At 38.3% G+C, this 22,214-nt stretch overlaps 1 protein-coding gene across 3 annotated transcripts in view; it reads right to left on the bottom strand.

Annotated features, from left to right (window-relative positions):
- DTNA (dystrobrevin alpha) overlaps window positions 1–1,259 on the bottom strand; it is a 464,017-nt gene extending 462,758 nt beyond the window's left edge. Inside the window, exons 1-2 of one of the 3 annotated variants that reach the window (XM_072604522.1) lie at window positions 975–1,259; window positions 159–301 (exon numbers count right to left, since the gene is read on the bottom strand). The gene's annotated coding sequence lies outside the window, so the exon portion shown is untranslated. Of the gene's footprint in view, window positions 1–158; window positions 302–629; window positions 659–695; window positions 751–974 lie in introns of those variants that run through there. The other 2 variants (XM_072604523.1, XM_072604524.1) reach the window with 2 other exon arrangements.
- Between the last annotated feature and the right edge of the window lie 20,955 nt (window positions 1,260–22,214).

The following is a 22,214-nucleotide window of genomic DNA, read 5'->3' as shown; positions in this document are numbered from 1 at the left end:
CCTGGTAAATACTCCTTAGTTAGTTTCCCCAAGTGAGGAACACCCGTCTGTGGGGGCTTGGGGACCCCGACTCCCAAGCACCTCTCCCTCCCGCCTAGCCACGACGGAGAGACGCCGGAACAGTAACAACAAGGATGAGGGAAAAAATCGCTGGCTACCTCCAGAGCTGCTCCCTTGGCTTCCTCCCTTGGCGGTGGCCGATGCCACTGCCGCCGCTGCCGCCACCGCCGCCGCCGCCGCTGCTGGGAGGGCTGTCTGGGTGCTCGCTGCTGCCACTGGGCGCTGATCAGCTGATATTTACCTGTGAGGTAATGCACACTCTGTAAGGTCATCATCATGCAGCAGCCCCTACCGAAGCCAGCCTAGTGCGGAGTCCGGGAGCTCCGGGGAGAGCCCGGTTGGCTCCCCACTCTGCTGCCCGCTCCCGGCCCCGGGAGCAGGGGCCGATGCTGCACCGCAGAGGCTGCAGGTACTGGCACATGCTCGGGACTCGCTCCGCCTAAAAGCCAGCGGCACAGGTGGGGAAGCCCTGCTAAGTGGGTGTTTGGGGGTGGGGGTGTTAGAAGCTCCCCCTTCTCCTCCCCCACGTCCCCCCTCCCCATTCCCAGACCGCTCTTTCCACTATTTACTTTGCCTCCCTTTGTACTGCCCTTCCTCCTGCCTCAGTGCCCCCTGTCCACCACCTCCACCCCCACCTCCTCCTCTTCTCCCGGAGGTGGTGTCAGCGGCTGCTGCTGCTGCTGCTGCTGGGGCTGCTGCTGCTGCGGTCCCTGCGCAGCTGTGTAATGCACGTCATGAGCACCTCCCGATTCACAGAGCCTCTCTACGGCGAGCCGGGGGCAGCGTGCACCGGCTCAGCCCGGGCTTTACGCCCACTCCGCTACACACTCACACACACAGACACACAGACACACACAGACACACACACACACACACACACTCCTCCCACCCCACCCCCACCCCCGGGTCCTCACCCTTTGGCTCCCCTCACCACCGCGCTGCCTCCGGAGCTGTCATCCGAGGTGGGAAAAAGAAAAGCTCTCCACACACCTTCCAAGGAACCGGCTTGCTGAGCTCAGTCAGTCCTCGAGACTCGCCAAACTCTTAGAAGGTGTCCACTTGTGAGTGTGTGTATGTATGGATGTGTGTGTGTGTTAGTGTGTGTGTTAGTGTGCATGAGTGTGAGGTTGGGGAATGATCCTCTTTCTTATTATTTAATAATGTCAGAAGTGCCGGGGCTGCTCCCAGAGTTGTGGGTCATGTGGGCACAGCAGAGGCTGGCTGCTGCCAGTACCAGGGTTTCCTGAGGATCCTGAAACTATGATCTCATCCTCCTCATCCCCCCTCCTCCCTGCCCGCGCACACATACACATACATACGCTGCATGCACTATCTTTTCTCTTGGACCTAAATATCTCTCTAGGGAAATGCAGTGTTCACTCTTCACTGGGAAAATCCTTCAGGATGGAGATTTTCCTCTTTCAAGGGGTGATTTATTGGCTTTGTTGATTTTCTTTATAGTTTAACCACACACGTGCAGAGCCGAGCAGCGCCCATCTACAAAATTTAAAAATAAAAATATCCAGACCTGCATCTTGACCCAAATTTTCAGCAGGGAACCTAGGACTCCAACAAATAGCTCCATCTCAAACTAAAGCAGGAACAAACAAAACCCCATATACCAAATAGCTCACCATAATAATGCCTGGAATTTCTATAGTGGGGCTCTTTAACAAGCTGAAAGCATGTCACAAACATTACCTCATTTATTTGCAGAGAATCTTTGCAGGGGAGAGGGATTGGTAAAGCAAGTAGTACTGTCTGCATCCTATAGATGAGGAGAGTGAGGTATGGAGAAATTAATTGACATGTGCTAGGTCACACAGTGTGGCAATATCTCAAAAAAACCCCCCCAACAATATGTGTTCAGCACCCACCCACATCATCATCATCAATTACACTGACTGTGAGAGTTGGTTATAGAACACAGAGAAGACACTATTTCTGCCCTTGAGATGTTTATTAGCTCACTGAAATAGGACAGAGGAATTAATAGCCATTATATACATTTCCCCAAAGCTGTTTCAATTTTCTTATCCAATCTGGCTTATGTCATCTGCCATTAACTAGATGTGTGACCAGGGATAAGTCACTTCACCTCTTTGGGTCTGGGTTTCTTCATGAGGGTTTATAGATGATCTCTTGGGTACCTTCAGAATTTAAAAATCTATGAATCTAGAATTTCTCTAGACTGACAGATATGCTAAATATGCCCTTCAAAAAAGTATTTAATCCATCAATCAATATATTTTAATAGATGTTAGTTATATTTGAAGCTGAGCAATCTTGGAGATATTAAAAAATGCAAGGCAGTACCTTCCAGAAGCTTATAATCTAGTTGGTAAAGAAAAGTCATATATATAGCACACAGTAAATGGAGGTGTCTCACATAGGTCTCAGTAAACCATAGAAAATATTTAATTCGCTTAACATTATTCAATGCCTAATATGTGCCAGGTATCACACTAGGCACCAGATGTTCTGGGAGCTACTGGAATGCATTTAGATGCTAAGAAATCATCCCCCAATCCCCCAAGTTATATCCCAGTCAACAAACATTTATTAAGCATCTGCTGTGTGCACTGTTCTAACCACTAGGGATTTTTTAAAAGTGAAAATAATCCCTCCTTTCAGCATTGATTGGGGATAGCTTCTTGTAGAATGCAAAATTTTATTTTTGGGGGGGATTTTATTTTATTTTTTTACATTTAAAAAATAATTTATTTGTTTTCAGTTTTCTACAATCACTTCCATAAGTCTTAGATTTTCTTCACTCTCCCCTTCTCCTCCCTCCCCAAGATGGCTTGCAGTCTTATATGGGTTCTACACTTACATTCTTATTAAATACATTTTTACATTAGGTGTGTTGCATAGAAGTATTAAAATGAATGGGGGAAACTAAAACAAAAAACAAAACAAAACATAACATAAGAGAAAATATTCTGCTTCATTCTACATTCTGATTCCATAGTTCTTTCTCTGGATGTGGATGGCATTTTGTCTCAAGAGTCCTTTGGGAATGTTCTAGGTCCTTGTATTGCTGTGAAGGGCTAAGTCTATCAGAAATAGTCCTCGCATATTGTGGCTGTCATTTCACTCACCATCAGATCATATATGTCCTTCCACACCTCTCTGAAGTCCTCCTGTTAATCATTTCTTATAGCACAATAGTATTCCATTACATTCATATACCACAACTTGTTTAGCCATTCCCCAATCGACAGGCATCCCCTTGATTTCCAGTTCTTGGCCACCACAAAGAGAGCTGTTATAAATATTTTTGTACATTTGAGACCTTTTCCCATTTTTATGATCTCTTTGGGATACAGTAATAGAAATCATATTCCTGGGTAAAAGAGTATGCACATTTTTGTAGCCCCAGAACACAAAATTTTATTTGAGACTTAAAGGAAGCCAGGAGATAGAAACAAGGAGAGAGAGAATTTAAGGCATGAGGGAGAGTCAATGAAAATGCACAGGGACTGGAGGTTCAGTATCTTGTTTAAGAAACATCTTGAAGGTGATTGTCACTGGATCACAGAGTTCATGGAGGAGAGTAAAGCATGAGAAGATTGGAAAGGAAGGAAGAGGACAGGTTATGAAGGGCTTTAAAAGCCAAACAGATGGTTTTATGTTTTATCCTGTAGGTAATAGTGAGTCAGTGTTATTTATTGAGTGAGGTGGAGGAGATAGGTCAGAGCTCTGATTTAGGAAGATGATATTGGTAGCTAAGTGGAGAATGGAATATGGTGGAACTTGAGAAAGTAAGACTAACCAGGAGATATTGTTTTAGTCCAGGCATGAGGTGATGAGGACTTGTACCAAGGTGTGGTATTGCCAGAAGACAGAAAGTATGAAGGTAGAGTTGACAGGACTTGGCACCTGACTGAGAATGATAAGAGGGTGGTGATGGAGGAATCTAAGATAGTACTTTTGTTTCAAGCCTGAGTTACTTTGAGGACAGTAAAATAGGGAGTTGCCATCATTTACTGAGTTGGGGGAAGAGAAGGGTGGTCAGATCATAGTTTAAGCTACCTATGGGAAATCCAGTTCAAGATGTCCAAAAAACAGTTGGAGAAAGTAATCTAGAGGTCAGTAGAGAGGTCAGAGCTGGATAAATAGTCTGTATAGGGATCATAATTGAATCTATGGGAGCTGATGGGATCACCAAATGAAATAACATAGAAAGAAAACAGAAAAGGGCACAGGGCAGAAGCTTTGATGACACCTGGAGTTAGCAGATTCAACCTAAGTCAAGAGCCAACAATGGAGCCTGAGAGGGATTGGACTGACAGGTAAGAAGAGAAACAAAAGAGAATAATATCGTTAGAACAGAGAGAAAAGTAGAAGGGGTGACCAACAGTCAAAGGCTGCAGGGACATCAGGAAGAATGAGGATTGAAGAAATAGTATTTAAGAGGAGAAGGAAATAAGTATTTATATGGTACTTACTATATGGCAGGCACTGTGATAAGCACTTTACAACCCTGTGAGGTAGGTGCTGTTATTATCCCCATTTTACAGTTCAGAAAATCGAGGCAAAAGTGAAGTGACTTTCCCAGGGTCACACATCTAGGAAATATTCCAGACCATGTTTGAACTCAGATCTGTTTGAGTCCAAGCCCAGAGTTCTAACCACTGTATCATTTAACTGTCTTGCAGTTTGGGTCATTAGATTTAGAAATTAAATGGATTACTGGTTCCTTTGGAAAGAGTGGTTTCAGTGAGGTTGGAAATTAGACTGCAGATAACTCAGCACTCATATGAAGTACTGAACCTCATGACACCTAGATTTATGTACCGAGATCTCATATCAGATGAATGACTAGGGAAAATCATATTATAATTCAGAGCCTCAGTTTTCTCATCTATAAGATGGGGGAAATAATGCTTATTCTACCTACTTTACAGCACTGTTGTACATTTTTTTAGCACAAAAAGATGAGATTCGCTATTACTTATTTTTAAAAGCTCAGATTTTTTTATAAAAAAAAAACAAAGGCACTGAAAAGCTTCACAGTTACAGCAACTTTCTGTGGGTCTCTTGGCAAGAGGTACCATTGGCCCAAGGTATCATGGGAACATTCCTGGAAAGAATTACCACATAAACAGCTGGTCCTATATCCCTCAGGCAGAAAAAGGAAGTCATTGACAAGGCTGGAAACAAGAAAACTGCTCTAAGCTGGTCCTTCTCCTCCTGCAATCTCAAGGGCCCTTTCCTCTTGACCTGAAGCCAACACCTTGTTGAATCTTTTAGGCAGATAAAAAATTGAGAGCTATGTAAGTTTGTGAGGTAGTTAGTGGACAGAGTATATTTGGAATTAGAAAGACCTGAGTTTATATCCTGCTTCAGACAAGCTATGTGACACCAGTCAATTCCCTAAATCTCCCTTTGCCTCAGTTTTATCATCTGTTAAATAATGGATCAGAATAGTACCCACCTCACAGGATTGTTGTAAGGATCAAATGAGATGATATGTGTAAAATGCTTTGTAAATGTTAAAAGTTTATGTAGATGTTAGATGATGAGGATGATGATGATGAGCAGATACTAACATTCTATTTACCTCTGGAGGGCCTTGACTGTTCATTGCCACGTATCTACCCATGCTTAAATATGCACAAAGTATACTTAACCTTTTGGTTTTTGAGATTTCATTTCATTAATCTTGAATATCAGAATATTCTAAAAGAAAATCCCATATCCAGGGGATAAAGAGTCATGTATTTGGTGCTTTAGGATATCTCAAAGGAAACAGAAGATCCAAGTCTTTCTATAGGGAATTTAATTTGTACTCTTGTGTAATAGTTATTCTTTTGTTGCCATATTCTAAATGAGTCCTATGCCATTATTTGCCTAAAACCCTAGTCACCAAATAGGGAGGATGTTTTTTCTTTTTTCCCCTATTTAAGTTGCTTTTTACTACATCTTTCAAGTCTTCTTACATTTTACTCCACTTTAGGTACACTGTGATCCAGTGACACTGACCTCATACTATTCCTCAAACAAATCACTCAATCTCATCTCTGCATTTTCACTGGCTCTCTCCTATCCCTAGAATTCTCTCCCTCTTCATCTCTGCCTCCTGGTTTATTTCAAATTTCAACTCAAACCCCACATCTACAGGAAGCCTTTCATGCTCCCTTTCATGCTAGTGCCTTCCCTTTGAAACTTTCTCCACTTTATCATATATACGTAATGAGGCTGCCCACCACGTATAACAGGGAGGGAGTATGGTTTGGGGTATATATCACTGGGAGACAATAATAGACATCTCTAGCCTCTTCTCCCTTCACATTCTCCAAGGGAGATTTTAATTCCTGCCAGGATGGGATACAGGAGTTGGGGTCAGAAATTTGGCCACTCACCTCAGAGAGAGGTAAGTAGACTGGAATTACATCTGTCTGGTCCCTTAAATACTTTTAGTCTTAAGAATGTGTTTTTTTTAGGGTCAAGCTAAACTTCTGATTGCTGTGTCTAAATGGAGAAAGGGAGACCCAGGTTTTATATGCAAGGCTTAACTGACCCCTTTCCCACAAAATACCATAGCAAATAGCAAAGAAATTCATTTATCCAAGTCAATAGCAAAACAAAATCAGAGAAAGTATACCTTTGAGAATACATACCAGAGAATAAAGAGTGAAACCAAGAGAGAGAGTACCCAATCTCACTTACTAGGGTACTTAATACACTTAATACTAGTGTATTAAGCTGGGATAGTGACATGAAGACTGCCAGCTCCTCTCATGTCACCTTCTTCTCAGAGTCTCATTCTCCCTTTAGCAACCTGGAGTGGAGTTGGCATCATCCATCTTTTCTCTTGAAAGTGAAGCCAGAAGTGCCCAAAGCAACTACAGAGCCTTATGAGACTCCTAAGACTCAATTTTCAAAGAAGCTAAAGAACCTGGAGCTCTCTTCTCTCCCTTTCTCTCCAACTACATCCTGCCCCCCATGCAGGTATGGAGCATTAATCTCCTTCAGTGCAGAGAGAATCCCATACCAATGGATTTTGGGACTTGGGTTATATACATATATATGTCATATATATATATATATATATATATATACACATACATGCATATACACAAATATGTATGTGCATATGCGTGTATGTAGACACAAATATACATATGTGCAGATATGCACAGATGTAAATATACATATGTGCAGATATGCACGTATGTAAATATACATATGTGCAGATATGCACATATGTACATGTATGTATGTGTGTATATGTGTATATACTTATATGTGTGTATATATTATATATAAATACACACACATTTGTCTGTACTTAATTGTTTGCATGTTGTCTTCCCCATTAGATTATAAGCTCCTTGAAATTGGGGACCATTTATTGTTTAGTTGATTTTTTGCCTTTCTTCATGTCCACAGTACTTGGCACAGTGCCCAACACATAGTAAGCATTTAATAAATGCTTATTGTTGTTAATTTGACAAGAAGTCATGATTATATAGGTGCTTAACACGTGCTTTCTTGATCAGTCAATAAACATTTATTTAGTGTCTACTCTGTGAAAAAGATTATGCTAACTGTTGGGGTTGCTACAAAAAACAAAAGATGGTCCCTGCACACAAAGAGCTCACAATTTAATGGGGGGGGGGGATACAAGTCATCAAAAAACCCTGAAAAGTGAGGGGTGGGCTGGGCAAAGACTACACAGCTCAGGGGCATGATGAAGTCCTGCTGCCGGGTGGGAAATGATAAGGTGATTGTCCTAGGTGGTCTATTTAAATAGAGGATCTGGAAGGAACTCTCCAATGTCCATTCACCTTTCATCCTGCACCCTCTTCAATCAGAGGGAGGAACTCTAATGAGCAGGGTAACATACTTTTTGTGACTGCTGCCACCCAACTTATGGAACAGAGCATTACTTTTTTATTTTAAATTTATTTATTTTTAGTTTTCAACATTCACTTTTATAAGATTTTAAGTTCTAAATGTTCCTCCTCCCTCCACTCCCATCTCTCCAAGATGGCATGCAATTTGATATAGCTATACATGTATGAGCATATTAAACATTTCCACATTAATCATGTTGTGAAAGCAGAATCAGAACAAAAGGGAAAAACTATGAGAAAGAAAAAACAAAAAAATAGCAAAAAGAGAAAATAGCATGCTTTGATCCAACTCCATAGTTCTTTCTCTGGATGTGAATAGCATTTTCCATCATGAGTCTTTTGAAATTGTCTTAGATCATTGCATTGCTCAGAAGAGCTAAGTCTAACAAAGTTATCGCACAATGTTGCTGTTAGTGTGTACAGTGTTCTCCTGGTTCTGTAGAGCACTACTTTCAAGATTTAGATTTGTAATATCATTGGTATGGACACTGGATTGAGATAGCCATCTATCTAGGATTTAATAGGTGGTCTTTGAGGATTTCAGTGGCCAAAAATCAAACCAAACCAAAGAAAACAACATCCTGTGGATAACATGCTGCTGAGCTTCACCAAATTATTTAGTTCAGTTATTAGACAACAGATGCAGAGGTAGACACCAGAACTTATTCAAAATCTTCTCAGCTTAGTAGGATCCATCAGAGCTTGTGCTCTGCTGGCGCAGCCTTTGAGAACCCAGAACCACCTTCATACCAAGAGAAGGCATTGAATTTTGACAGAAATGGTACAGATCTCCAGTCATTCAGTAATTCAGGGAAAGGGGCAGTTAGGTGGTGCAGTCAATACAGCACCAGTGCAGGAGTCAGGAGGACCTCAGTTCAAATCTCACCTCAGACACTTGACACTCAACAGCTATGTGACCTTGCACAAGTCACTTAACCCCAACTGCCTCATGCTGAGTCATCTCTAGTCATCCTGGTGAATATCTGGTCACTGGATCCAGATGGCTCTGGAGGAGAAGTGAGGCTGGTGACCTGCACAGCCCTCACTCACTCAAAACAAAGTCAAGTGCAAGTCATGTCATTATTTCTCTGATGGCACGGTCTTCTTCAGCAACGAAGGATGAACACACGAACACACAATTCAGGGAAGTGAGGAAAGAAGGAAGAAAGAAAAAGAGAAAAGGAAACCAAGAAAGAAAAAGGGAAAATAGAGAGGGGAAGGAAAGAAAGGAAATGAAAGGAGAAAAAGACAAAAAAAGTAAGAAAATTGAAACGGAAAAAAATCTGTTACCTGAAGGCTAAATACATTAAAATCTGATAGTTAAAAAAACAAACAAACAACAAAAAAAAACAACTAAGAAAACTATGGACCAACATTGCCTGGACTCTGTTCCAAATGTTTGTTAAATGAGTAAATGAGTCAACAACCCTTGTATTGTGTGATATGAATATGTTTTTATGAGATAATTTTGACCTTGAAATGTTTAAATATAAATTATGCATATTTCAAAATGATGATAATATGCAGTATTAAATAATAAAATAAGCTTAATTTCCTCTACTTTGCTCCACCACCATTTCACAAATATTCTTTGTCTGAAGTTGTCAATACCAGTGTTAACAGTATGCCCCAGATTTTCCAAAACTAAGGAAAATTAGCTGTTCTTTTCAAAAGTTTTTACAAAGGACTATACTTTGTCGGTCTTGAAAAATGCTGTCATTATACTTCTACTTCCAAGTACTCCAAGTAGAATTTATGGTTTCCATAAGTCTATGTCAAGTTCATCATTTTTCTCCTGGTCAGAATTAATGGTAGCCACAAACTTTCTCATTATCAAAAACTATTTATCAAACCCATTCTGTATTCATGCCATTATTCTAAACAACCCATTCTGTATTCTAAACACTTGTAAGGAGGGGTTAAGTAGTGAGAACAGATCATATTCTTATCCCAGAGAATCTTCTGGGAATAATCTCTGCTCCTCTAATATTCCAGTCATTGTACAAAAGAGTGTACCATGATTTTGTCCTTCACAATGATACAGTGAGAAAGAAGGCAATGATCTGAGGTAGTAGTGGCTGAGGTTGTACACACAATTATTATATAATATATATAATATGTATAATAACAATTATATAGTATATATTATATACAATAATTATATAATAATTTTATATACTGTATTCTACATATATAATTAATAATTTGTTGAATGGTAGTAATTGGCATGCAGAAAATCAAGACAGACTATATGGTAGGAAAAACAGTATGATTTCATTGCCTCATGAGGAAACTCCCTCTTTCAATATAGGTTAGTGCATTCATTGCCACTTTGAGTCTTAGAGTAGCTTAGAGCACGAAGAGGTTAACTCACAACCATACATAGCTAGAATGTGTCAAATGCTGGACATGAATGTGGGTCTTCCTGGTTCTAACTCTCATTGCCTCCCATTGCCTTTCATTGCAGACTAAACAGTAAGAGAATAACTATCCTCCAATAGCTATATAATCTTTAATACTATATCCCACGATAATCCTCGTGATCTTCGTTTAATGTCCCATAGTTTTCAAAGTTATACTGTATATATGTTGGATAGAGTGCTGGGTTTGGAGTAAAAAAAGACCTGGATTCAAATACTGACAGTTAGTAGCTGTGTGACCTTGGGTAAGTCACAAAAACTTTATATATCTCAGACAACTTCCTAGGACTTAATCTAGTGAATCATAGACAAGTTATGATCCATGTTGATGGAGAGTGTTCCCATATCTGGATTTTCCCACACTGACAAAAATCAAAGATTTTTCATGTTTTCTTGTATTTTTCAAAGTGCTCTCAAACGTATTGTCTCATTTGAACCTAATGGATCAGAGAGGCAGACAATCTCATGTGGATGTAATTTTAAGGCTTTTAAAACAATAATTCCTCCTTGTTATCTAGATGTTGAACAGGCAAACATTCACATTTTTAGCCATTGTTTTCAAAAGTCTCATAGATATTTTCCTGACTAGTCAGCACTAAAGATATTGTTCAGAATACTGTACTCCAACCTTTCTGGTAAACAATATGACTAGATAGATTCCTGTGTGTAGAGTACAACAGTGATTTATAATCCAGGATTTTACACGGGCTATTGGAGTTAAACTAGAGGCTTTAGCATGTAGCAGGCTCTAATGGTTTTGTAGCATCTGTGGGAGATTTCTGAAGAAGAGATGCAAGGCTAAATTGAATAGCTATATATCAAAAGCACTTTTCTAGCTATCTGGACACTCATGAATGGAGGTTTTTTAAAATTAAAAATGTATTTAGGTCTAATGGCTACACTTATGTACTTAAGAAATAGACAATACCTTTGATAGCACACTGGGATTTTCAGATATGTTGAGTACTATTTTTAAAAGCTAATATATTTTTGTGTTGGCTTATAAATAGCTCTACTTGGAGGAAAATCAGCTTAAATCTTCACTAACTCAATATGTACATATTTGAGTTGCACAAAAGCTCACTATAACTTAGTCTATACAAAAATAGGTGTTTGTACACCATTTTCCCTTTAACATGCCTAATTTCTGTTTAGAAATTGTGCATTTATTTGGCATAGAATGAGAAGAATCACCATAAGTGATGGAACATTAAATTTTTTAAAATTTCTGGATAGGGGTAAGAAAATAGGAGGTTTTTAAATTTAAGAAGTAAAATGATAAAATTGTTAAGTATCTATGATAATTATCATTTACCACAGAAATAGTTTGAATATGTGTCCTGGTGCTTTGATATTCCCATAAATGTATTATAATATTTTGGTGTCACAATGAAGTTAACATTGTATTAGACATATATTCGATGTCCAAGTAATACTTTCCTGGTTCTTCTCCTATTTTTTTTTTAAATCAGGACCTATGATTTCATTGGTGTAGGGAACTTCTGCTAAGAAAACTCTATCAATGTAAATTAGTACCTACTTTTAAACTTAGAGTCTTAAATTTCCTGAGGATACAGTGAGTCACTCAGGGTTCCAGGTCAGAAATGACTCTTGAACTCAGGTCCTCTTGACCCCTAAGGACAACTCATGACCCACTATGCAAGACTACAACTCTCCTATATTTCTAGTCAGCCCTTCTCTCTTTTTAACTTGACTCCTTATCTTTTCTTACTATCTCAACATAGATATCCCCAAGGGTTTGTCCTCGGTCCTCTGATCTCTTTACTCTCTCCCTTAGCTATCTCATTCCCATAGCTTTAACTATTAGTTTTATATAGATGCCTACCAAATCTGTATTTCCTACCCCAGTTTCTATTCTGAGCTCCAGAACCTCATCTCCAGTCACTTACGGGACATCTCCACCTGCATATCCTATCAACACCTCAAACAATACATCCAAACTTGAGTTTATCATCTTTTCCTCAAAGCCATTCCTCCTTTCGACTTCCCAATCTATTTTAGTGGCATCAGCATTTACTCACTTGCATATGTTGGAAACCTTGGTGTTACTTTCCATTTTCTCCCTCACTTCTCATAGACAATCAATTACCAAGTCTTCTTGATTCTACCCTCATGTCATCTTTCACATCTGTCTCTTTTTTGCCATCACTCTAGTGCAGGCCATCACTCTCACCCCCCCCCCCCCCGCCCCTAGATATTTATAGTATCCTCCTAATAGGTCCTCTATGTTGTCTCCTTTCCAAATACATCATTCATCTCCACTTCCTTTCTTTGTTCAGTTCTTAGGCATCCAACCCAAATGAAGCCTCTTCTAGGATGCTTCCTCTGATTCCTTCCCTCAACCCTTCACGTAGAGCCTCTTACATACTTCACATTTAATATGTGTGTGTATGATACTATGTGTGTATGATAGCTATCTTTGTTTATGCCTTACCCCCTACTAGACTGTAGCTCCATGAGGATAGTAAGCTTGCCTTTTCTAAACTTTGGACTTTCTCAAATGCCTACCTTAGTGCTCTACACCTCTGTTAAATTGAATTAAATACCTATATTTATTGAATGATTCGTTTCTTTATGGTTGTATTCAATGTGAAAAAGTGTGTCTTAGTCTTAAAAGGTCATAAAAGACAAATGTTAGAATAAATAGTCTATTTTTATGTTCTTTTAGTAAGTATGAGACTTAGTACATTGTGTCTGGTATAAATTCTCACCTTATTATATTTAGTTGTAATTTTTTTCTTTTTACTGGGCTGATGATTCTTTGAGTAGATATTTGAAGTAAGGAAGGGTGATGGCACTTGGGAGGTGGAAAATGGATGGGATAATTCTAGTAAAGGTAATGTTATGACCAGAGTCTTAATTCAGGGGAGGGAATAGATAATGTAGTGACTATAACTAAATTAGACCTATAGGAATAGGAAGAGGAGTAATAGATAAGAAGAACCGGGGAAGATGATAATGATAAAAAACTTAGAGGTCCAGAATAAGTAGATTGGATACAACAGAGGTCTCATCTATCTTCTCATAGATGACCATGGGAAGATTTTAAAGTGTGAAATTAAAACAATATAAAAATATGCTTTTGATGGGATAGTTCCAGATATGTGATTACTTCTGTACTCTAATGAGTCTTTGATCTTGTGGATGTGGTCATTCCCTGTGATGATGCAAACTACAACACATCTGTGCCTGCCTATTCTCATTCATGTCATTACATAAACCTGCCAGTTTTCATTGTTATGCCTTACCTTTTCTTGGTCATATATGTCTTTAGTAGTAATCACTGCTTTATTTATGTGAACCTGGGTAAGTCACAAAGTTTTTTCATCTATAAAACAATGATTTCAGATCCCTTCTGGCCCTAAATCTAGGACCCTTTGATCCCATTACCTCTTGGGCATTTAATACTCCACTGAGCATCCCCAGGATATTATGGAATAAAGCTTTTACATAGCACATGTCCTAAATAAAGTGATAATTTTGTAGTAATGAGGGGGATATAAGACAGACCAATATGTATGTGTCATAATGACCTAAGATTGGCAGAGTGGAAAGAATGCTGAAATAGAATTCAGGAGAACTATACTATAGTTCTAACTACTCACTCACTAGTTCACTCACTTTGTCAACTTGGGTGATCAGGGAGGGTCTCCTGGAAATGATGGCATTGGAGTTGGGTTTTCTATGATGGGAAGAGATTTAATAGGTAGATAAGGGAGAAAGCATTCTAGGTATTTGGAATTATGTGAGCAAAGACACAGAGGAAGGAAACCATGGATTAGGAAAGTACAAGGCCATTTACAGGATAGTAAACAGATCACTTTGATATGTACAATGGATTAATATGGAAAAGTAGTCATAGATATATCTGCAAAGGTATGTAAAAGTTAGATTGTGGTAAACCTCTAATTATAAGCTAAAAAATTTGAATTTGAAATGGTAAGCAATGAAGAGTTATTGAAAGTTTTTAAGGAGAGAAATAATATGATTTAAGTGAAGTTTTAAAAGACTAATCTGGCAGTTGATTGTAAGGTAGATTAGAATGTAAAAGATTGAGGATAGGAAACCAGTTAAGTGATGACTGAGATAGTCTAGGAATGAGTTAATAAGATCTTAGTTTAGGTTGTAACTATAAGAAAGGAAAATAAGACAGAAGACACATAGTAAAGGAAGAATCTATTGGATGTAATGGCAAATGGGAACTTCAAGAGAGAAAGTATAGAATGAGAAGAATAGAAAGAAGTGGAAAGAATTCATAAAAGTAGGGTGAAATATACTGTGAGGTTGGATATAAAACTTCTTTTGAATTCTGAAGTAGGAAAGATTTCCTAGAAGTTATGTCTTGACTACCTCCATCTAAGAAAATTCTTCTGAATTGGCAGATGTAGGCACAATGAAAATATTACCTCTTTTCCAGAGAGAGAGACAGAAACAGAGAGACAGACAGAGAGACAGACAGAGAGAGGGGAGAGAGAGGATAGAGGGAGAAAGAGAGAGAGAGAGAGAGAGAGAGAGAGAGAGAGAGAGAGAGAGAGAGAGAGAGAGAGAGAGAGAGAGAGAGAGAGAGAGAGAGAGAGAGAGAGAGAGAGAGGATCCATCTTGTTCTTCAGTCATTTTAGTTCTGACTCTTTGTGACTCAGTTCAGGGTTTTCTTGGCAAAGATACTGGAGTGGTTTGCCATTTTCTTCCCTGGCTCATTTTGCAAATGAGAAAATTGAAGCAAACAAGGTTAGGTGACTTACCTAGGGCCATTTAGCTAGTAAAGGTCAGAGGTTAGATTTGAATTCAAGATGAGTTTTCTTGACTTCAGGTCCAGTGTTCTATCCATTGTACCACCCAACTGCCTCATTCTCTACCAGCATTAATTTCTGAATTCTTTTCAAAAGGAGATAAAAGCTTTTATTCCAAAATTCAAGGTGACTTTTAAATGCAAAAGTTTGTATGAGACACTAACCATAAATCAGAAAATGAATAAATTTAAAAGTATCTATTAAGTGCTAAGTGTTTATCTCTATGTCCGTCATTGTGTTCGTTGCTGGAGATACAAATACAAAGCAAGTAAAAAGTCCCTTCCCTCAAACAGCTCATATTTTAATGAGAGAAGGCAACACAGAATGCTAAGGAGAAAGAAAGGAAGGAAGGGACTATGTGCAACTGCATGATTCAGCTATATACAGGAACAATGATTCTTGTCTGATTCCAGGCAAGATTAAGCAAAAGCTTACCTATTAGACCCAGGTTCCCAAGGGCATGGTCTGAGCTGCAGTGGGGAGGAGAATGAGGAGGACGTGCAAAGTGCAGTTGGTATGGTTTAGAAATGGCCGGAAAGATGTAAATGATTAGTCTCAAATCTTTCCCTGAGAGCAGGAGGGAGAGAGGAGAGAGAACAGAGGACACTGGACAATTATGAAATGGAACACTTAGCAGTTTCCTTTAGGACTGGCCCTGCTTTCTTCTATCTCATTATTTCTATAATCATAAATCCTGAATCATGTATGTGACCCAGGATATTAAGTGTACATGTCCTTAGGGATATTTGTACAGACTTCACACTTTTAGAGATGTACATTTCACATACATAGAGTGAGCATACATAATATCCTGAAAGTCATGTTTTTGGAACATAATAGTCAGTCTCTGATGAGCAATTTTTCCTTCTGTTCTGTACCTTGGATAAGAACTCGGACTGGCATGGGGTGAAAGGAGCTTTGCCCCCATGCACTGACATCAGGCCAGGGTTGGGGACTTTCCAGTAGTGGTCCTGCTGTTTATCACACGGTCATCCTCAGATCACCACCATGGTCCTGTCATCATGCCATTTATTTTCTGGGACTTGTTTTTCCCTCCAAGTCTAACCTCCCTAGGGCCAAGTTCTCTGAAGAATGGATCTCCTTTGCTCCTAGCACAGCTCCATCTGCTCCTGAGACTGCATGGCCAACCCTACTTCTCCCTGTAAAATGAAAATTGAACTAGATGACCTTTGATATCTCTTTTAGCTGGAAATAGATGATTTTGTATTCCATGCTGTTTTTTTTTTGTCCAGAAGAAAAGGGTTCCCATTTACAAATAGACCTAGAATGTATGCAGCTTGAGTTTTTTTCTTTATCATCCCAACCATTCTATAATCGCGTTGATGACAGGGCAATGTTTTCTAATTTTTTGGTGTACTATGCAGCTGCCATCTTGTCACAGTTGCACTTTCAGTAAATCTTACTGCCTGACAGTCATGCAGAAAGTATATTACTAATATCTTAAGCTCAAAGAGAAGAGAAGCAATGAATTGTCATGAACTCATTGCTGGAATAACATATATATTCAGGTTTTCATGTCATGTTTATATACCTTGTGTAGAAGGAGCAGGTTGCTTCAGTTAGGTTTGAGTTCTATTTACAATTTCCACAGGTATAGTTTCCATCTTATAATGCTCATTCATTAGATACTTATTAGGAATGTTCAGATAGCTCAGCAGCAACACCACAGCAGTAAAGCCTCTTTTCTTGGGAAAATTGATTTTTTCAATTGCCCATAAACAATACACAGATGTTTTAGGGGGAGATAAATGTATCTATGTGATAAAGGCTCAAGGAAAGAGTGAGCTAGAGATGGAGTAGTCCATATTAAAAGCTACCTACAAGCTACACATTTTATAGTGAGTTTCAACCAAACTATTTTCTTTGAGAACTATTTCATTTCATTTTTCTCTGGCATATTTAGTCCTTTGAGGAATATATAGCACTTCCCTTATAAGCTTAGAATGATTTATGGATAGCTCAAAGTAATTTTGAATAAATTGGAAGTGTCAATGGAGGCATATTTGATCTATGTAGATAACCAATACAGATAATTTAGGCCAAAAAAAAGTCTATCATGGAACTTGAATTATCTAAATTTTCTGCCTCAATTGATCCAATTAAACCAGGTAATTATCAAACTCAACATAACTTTAGGCTACAAATGCATAATGTCAAAATAATGATTTGAAAAGTGAAAATATGATTATTAGCAATAATAGTATCTAGTGTTTACACAGTGTGTTAAGATTTGCAAAGTACTTTATAAATATTTTTTCAATGAATCAGTTTTTTAAAAACAGATGATTCTCTTCCATACTTACTCTCCATTCACCAATTTAAATAATACATTGTTTTTGTATTGTGTAGATAAAAACTCTATGCTGGTCTAGATCTTAGAGGATTATGTAAATGGCCATCCATTTTATAAAGTAGTTTTCTATTGATAACTCTCATTTTAACACTGGGGAAGCTAGAGTGACACAGTAAATAAAGTACGAGACCTGAAGTCAGAAAGAACTGAGTTCAAATCCAGCCTCAGACACTTACTAGCTGTATGACCCTGGGCAAGTCACTTAACCCTGTTTGCCTCAGTTTCCTCATCTATAAAATGAGCTGGAAAAGGATCTTTGCCAAGAAAATCCCAAATAAGGTCAGATACAACCAAATAGAATCAGATACAACTAAAATAACTAAACAGCAATGGCAAATGAAAAAAAGTCAAATTCTATACCTGGAAACTGAACTGATTCCTAAGTGGTTTATCTTCTGTATCACCCAACTGACACGTATTAAAAAACCTTGTATTGGTAGTTTTTTTCACACACACACACACACACACACACATATATATATCCTGTCTTTTCACCTATATTTTAAGCAACATGATGGAAAATGACTTTTTGGGTACTTTTTTGTGTTCTCTCAGAAATAAGCAAATAAATCTGCACATAGTGAGATTTCATTATATATTTATTAATAAGGATGATAATAAAGGAGATGAATTTCAAAATTCTAAAGAGATTTTTTTAAAGCTGCAGGTTTCTTTAATCAGAGAACATATTTTTTCAGCATTCTAGTGAGCAGCATTACTGAGCATACTCAATAAATATTTGCTAATAGTCATAATGGTAAGAACAGCCCTTTATTTGTGAGCTGAGCTGGTTTCCCTGGATGGGTTATTTCATGGTTGTGGTCTGCACACCTACCCCTTTTGTGCAGTGAAGGAAATAAATAAAAATCCCCTTGATGGCAGAATTATGCCTGTGTAGGTGTACTCAGTTGAAACATGGGAACAGTTATTTCTGTGTAATTTATTTCTCTGTCTTTGTAATGACATTTGTTTAATTTAACAAAGAAAATAATTATGGCAGCGCAGTTGTCTCTATCTTGGAGCCTTGAATACTTAGAGGAAATGATCCCCAGCACCTTTTGAGCAAGCATTCTATATTGAAATTTACTTAGAGAAAATAAGTGGGTATTTTAAGAACATTTGTTTATCATTTTAAAGGAAAATAGGAAACAATTTCACTGAATCTATTCTAGGAATGATAAACATTTTGACAATGGCATTCTATAGGATGTATTTTTTTCCTTTCCTCTGACTAAATCCTCCTCATCCTTGATGGTCCAGCCTAAGGACTGTGTCTCCCAAGACACCTACCCAAGCTACTGTAGGCCACAGGCATCTCTCATTTATCTAAACTTCCATTGGACTTACAGATGTGTCTCTCATCATGATTCTGCCTTATAGATTATCCAATATTGTTACTCACTTGTTTCAGAGCTTGCCGACTAAAGCTCTTTGAGAATAGGGACTCTACCTTCTCCTTTTGAATCAGTTTCTCAATAAGTATTTCACTGTTTAACTGAAAATATATGTCCCTCAGAATGAAGCATACTGCTGGATAACTAAATCTTGAGGTGCTAGTGACAAAAATATGACAGTGATATGTTTTCCTCTATATTTTAATCTTCTTGGGCAGAGATGTTAATAAAAGATTTTCATTGGCTCTAACTCATTCTTATTTCCTTATTGATATCCAACAATTTAAATATGGGAACTATAAAATTCTTTCATTTATTATGTGAAACTGATTGAGCCTTTGACAAAAGTCAAATTACAAAACAACAGAATCTCAGAGCTTGAAGGAACTTCAATAGTTGTCTATTCAAGCCAATATTTTAGTGATAATCCTGTCTAGAATCCCCAGTGAATGGGAATCTAGAGGTCCTTGAAGACTACAGATGAAATGGAAATGGAACCCCCTGAGGCAACCCAGTTCATTTTTGGAAAGTTCTAATTTTTAGGGCAGTTAAGTGGCTCATTGGAGAGACTTCCAGGCCTGAAGTCAGAAACACTCATCTTACTGAGTGCAAATCTGACCTCACACACTAGCTGTGTGACCTTGGACAAGTCACTTAACCCTGTTCACCTCAGTTTCCTCATCTATAAAGTGAGCTGGAGAAGGAAAGGGCAAATCATTCCAGTATCTTTGCCAAGAAAACTCCAAATGGAGTCACAAAGTGTCAGATGTGACAGAAATGACTGAACAACAAAAATTATTAGGAAGTTTTCCTTACATGGAGATTAAATGTGCCTGTCTTCAATTTCTACTCCTTATTCCTCTTGTTTTTCCTTTGTTTTTTGAAGAGGACCAATGACATCATGGAGTGACTTGTGAGTGAATTGGATTTAAGTGAGGCAGAGTTGCACAAAGTCATCAGCCTCACTCTTCCAGAGTCATCCAAGTCCAATGGAAAGACAAAAGTCAAGATGGGTGGTGATGACCTGGGATGTAATGGATGACCTTGGTGTTCTCCAATGTTTGACCAAGCTCTAAGCATTCCATAATGTCTGCTTCCGCTACCTTCATGACCACTGGAATAAATTGTCCTCATCCATCCATTCCTCTGAGAGAAGTTTTCACATGCCCCCATCCTAACAATTCATTTGCAAGTTTGAGATCTATCCATTACAGTTTTGCCCGAGTGTGGCCACTGCACGTGATACAGCTTCTTGGAACTACAGATGAGAGTTGGGTGATAGGTGGACACCAAGCATAGATGAGTAGACCTAAAAAGAGCTCAGCAAATCCTCAAACCTGAGGCGCCAGTTCTCCTGAACATTTCATGCACTCTTTGCTTCTAGTTCTACCATCAAGGATGTAGCACAAGAAGTCTATTTCTTTTCCCCACTTCAAGAACTTAAAGACGGGTATTATGTCAACCCCCCCAAATCTTCTCTCTCTAGGCTAAACATTCTGCATTCCTTCAAATGATTTTTACCTCTGATGTTCTTACTTTTATGACCTTGGACATTTTACATAATCTCCCTGGGCCTCATTTTGTTCTCCTGTAATATGAGAAGGTTGGATTAAATGAACTTTCAGGTTCCTTTGCATTTTACAGCAATGATTCTATGATGCCCTCAGCCACTCTTATTATCTGCCACTTTCCAGTGTATCCATCATTCACGAACAAAAAAATGTAGAAGACCTCACTACTCTGTTAATTCATATTAAGCTTTTGTTCTACTAAAATCCCCAGATCACCTTTATGTGAACTATTGTCTGGTCACTCTATGCCATCTTGGACTTATAAAGTTGATTCTTTGAAGCCAAATGCAGGGCTTTACATTTATACCTACTAAAATCCATATTATTTGACCTAATTTACTAGAGAGATTTTTTTCTTTTTAGATCCCATTATTGAACATGCTAGAGTGGCTTATCCCTTTCCTCTTCGTATCACCTATTCATTTGATAAACATGTTGCCTTCATTACAGTTATCCACATCATGGGGTTAGGGACAGGTTGTCCAACTGATCTGGAAAATCTGTATAAATTTTTTTTGGCCCTCTCTTCATGACAGAGAAGAAATCTGAATTACTATGGTATTAAAAGATAAAATATGTTGATATCATGCAATACCATACACATATTTTATGCATTTTTGAGTTTCTAAACTTCTTTTGTGTCACCTGCTGGCCTTTGTGGCTTCTATAAAACTCCCAACAAATTATCATTTAATTTCTTATGCCAATCTCTAATACTTCGTAACCATATTTAGGAAAGTCATGGTGTGGAAGGGATAATTGTACTGACAAAAATGATTAAACATCCCAGAACCATGCACAGATTCCTGAGATAAGAGCTCTCCTGTCATGCTGATGCTGAACTATTAATGACTATTCTTGGGATCTGTCTATTCAATCAGTTCTAAATCTTTCTAGCTATACTATCATCTAACCCAAATCTCTCCATCTTGTTCACAAGAATAGCTTGAGAGGTTCTTGATAACTTTGTACAAATCTAGGTGAATTCTATCTACCCCATTTGTTTAATTTACCTGTCTGCTAACCCTAGAGATAGCTGGGTAGTTTGGTAAATGGGCCTGGAGTCAGGAAGACCTGTGTTCAAATGTGACCTCAGATACTTACAAGCTGTGTGACTCTGAGGCAAGTCATTTAACCTCTGTCTAAACCAATTTCTGCACCTATAAAATGGAGCCTGTATTTTAACAGCACTTATCTTCTACATTGTTGTGAAGACCAAATGAGATAGTATTTGTATTAAAAAGGAAAAAAAAAAAGCTTAGCATAGAATTTTGCATAGAGTAGGTGCTTCATAAACACTTGCTCCCTCCCACAGTAAAAAAAAAAAAATTAAATGAGGTTGGTCTAATATGATCTCTTCTTGGTAAAACCATACTGGATTTTAGTGATTATCATTTTTTATGTGTTTTATGTTCATTAACCATTCTTTTCCTAATTTTAGAATTTTATGAGGAATCAAAGTCAAATTCTTCTTTTCCTTCTTCCTCCTTCCACCCCCAATCCCACTTTAATCTGGACAGTTGCCATTCTCTAGTCCTGTATCATCTATTTAAGCTTCCATGGTATTTCAGAGATCACTGACAGTTACTCAGTAAACATATATAGAAGTTCTTTCTATGCCCTGGGATGTTCATTTTGACCTAGAAACATGAAGGACGATTAGATGCTTTCTGCAATCTCATTTTAAATTTTGAGTATCAACTCCCTATTAGCTATGAA

Source organism: Notamacropus eugenii, chromosome 4 (genome assembly GCF_028372415.1).
Source record: "Notamacropus eugenii isolate mMacEug1 chromosome 4, mMacEug1.pri_v2, whole genome shotgun sequence".
In the NCBI taxonomy this organism is placed as follows: Eukaryota; Metazoa; Chordata; class Mammalia; order Diprotodontia; family Macropodidae; genus Notamacropus; species Notamacropus eugenii.
This window is presented reverse-complemented; position numbering and strand designations above follow the sequence as displayed.